Raw genomic sequence first — 2,417 nt, 5'->3', positions numbered from 1 at the left:
TATATATATATTCACACACACACACACACACATATATATATATATATATATATATTACACTATTATTGGTGTTAAGTGTAACTGTGACATTAGTCAATACTTTTAATCTGTGGTGCACAAACTGTGAGACATACTCCCCAGGGAGGCACGGAGAGTCATGAAGTTGTGCAACTATGACTTTGGGAGTATATAAGTTATCTCTTAAAGTACAAATTTAGAAATAACATAGAAGTATTTCTATTATTAAGCATTAAGATAGGAACAACAAATAACATGTAAAGTATATTCAAAAACAAGTTATATAAGGCGAGGTGGGGTAGAGAACAAAACATATTTAGAAAGATGGGTGCTGTAAAAAATGTTTGTGCACCACTGATCTAGAACATATAGACATTGAAAGTTATGTTATTACATCACGTACATATGTATGTGATCCCAAATAATAAGCTTTAATAAATGGCACCACATATATATATAGAACAGACAAAGAATACAAGGGTGAAAGCTATAGAGACAAAATGTAAGAGTACTGATGAAGGTTGAACCAACATAATGGTAGGGGATATACCATCTATAATATATAACCTCTATTTTGCTGGGTTTTTTAATGTGTAATGAAATTATAGTTTAAAAATTCAACCAGGTGCAACTGTTCCTAAGAGCTGGATTAGCATGTTAATATTGAATACATATATATATTCCATTCATCTGGAACTTGTAATTAACTACATACACAAACTTTAATTTTTTTTTAATGTTTTGAATACAGATATATATATATTTATTAAATTATTTATCATTTCTGCATGTCATAATTTTTCTCTTTCCCTTTATTTTTCAGCATCCTGACAATCCTTGATTTAAAATTTCATGCAGTTGAAGTTTTAAACTGCAACGTAACTTATGCAACAGAACTATAACTTTAAATCTGAACAACACCAGGTACTGTGACACAGTCTCATTCTTTTTTAAACTCAGTCTCAGAGACATCCAGAATTACTTCTTAATATATCTTGGCAAACCTATTATATAGCAGACCTATTTGATTAACTCTTTAGTGAAATTAGTTTTATTTTAAAATACCACATGTTCAAGGTCAAGGTATTTAAATTTTTAAAAATAAAAAATATTAAAAGAATAAATGGGACAATGTGCTAAAGACTGACAAAAAAAACTGATATTTTTAAAAACTGTAGGAGATGTGGCCATGAGAAGTTTAAGCTTAAACAGTGAAAGCAAACATGGGGATAATTTTTCTAATTGCATAAACAAGATAAAATTTCAAAGTTGATAATGTTAGCAGTATCATAACACACTGGTTTATCACATAATACCAAATGGATGGCAGTTCTTGCTGGTTTGGGATTCCAGTAGGAAAATTATTCAAAACATACCACCTGTTGAATAAGAGATATTTAGATAAGAAGAAACCATTTAAGGATATAAAAGTTATGAAATGGCTGTCATGCCAAAAACCTAATGCTAATCTAATTGAAAAAGAGAAGCCAGCTAATATATGTGGCAAAAGTAATCACACTGCTAGTAGTTCTCTGAGATAGTCGATCTGTTTTTTTTTGTTTTTTTGCTGTAAACTTTCACACTGTATAGCTATAAGAATTTATTAAATACTGATTTAACTTATCTTATGAAATGAAGTTCTTATACTCAATACTGGGTATTATAACATGTGAGTTACAACAAAATTTTGTATATCTCAAACTTTCCTGAAAAATTTAGTGTTAGCACTTTGGATTCAGATTTTTGACCAGCACTGTATATATATATATATGCATTTATATATAAGCAGAAAGAAAGGCAGTATTGGTTTAAGAAACTACTTACTGCAGTAAACATTTATACACACGTCCACAGAGGGAATTCTAAAACAAAAAGAGGTCTAATAATTTGTAAGTTCTAATACATGGTAATGGTCAAAACATCTCTTATATTTCACATTTACTCTTGCTTGAATAAATAAGCAAGATTAAATCCTATATATCAAATTAGTCAAAACAGCCAATAATATCTACACACACACACACACACATGCTGACTGGTCCATTTTACAATATTGAAATGAACTGCATTTTCCCAGATTAACAGCTTGAACTTAGTGTGGAAAAACTACAAGATGCTTGAATGTGTCTTGTTTGTTACCAGTCAATTCACTCAATGTATGAACAAATATTGATTCATCAAAATTATTTGTTTGTTTGTAATTAAACACAAAGCTACACACTAGGCTATCTGTGCTCTGCCCACCACAGGTATCGAAACCCGGATTCTAGCGTTGTAATTCCACAGACATACCGCTGTGCCACTGGGGGGGGGGGGGGGGGTCACTAATTATAGAGTAGTACGAACTAGTTAAAGAAGTATCGACTACTTACGTAAGTTACACTCTAACTAAATTCGCT

General features: G+C 30.9%; 1 protein-coding gene across 1 annotated transcript in view; it reads right to left on the bottom strand.

Moving 5' to 3' along the window:
* The window catches only part of LOC106474875 (dynein heavy chain 2, axonemal-like), a 192,529-nt gene that overhangs the window by 62,679 nt on the left and 127,433 nt on the right, over positions 1-2,417 (bottom strand). The window lies entirely within an intron of this gene.

Source organism: Limulus polyphemus, unplaced genomic scaffold (assembly GCF_000517525.1).
Source record: "Limulus polyphemus unplaced genomic scaffold, Limulus_polyphemus-2.1.2 Scaffold143, whole genome shotgun sequence".
Classification (NCBI taxonomy): domain Eukaryota; kingdom Metazoa; phylum Arthropoda; class Merostomata; order Xiphosura; family Limulidae; genus Limulus; species Limulus polyphemus.
This window is presented reverse-complemented; position numbering and strand designations above follow the sequence as displayed.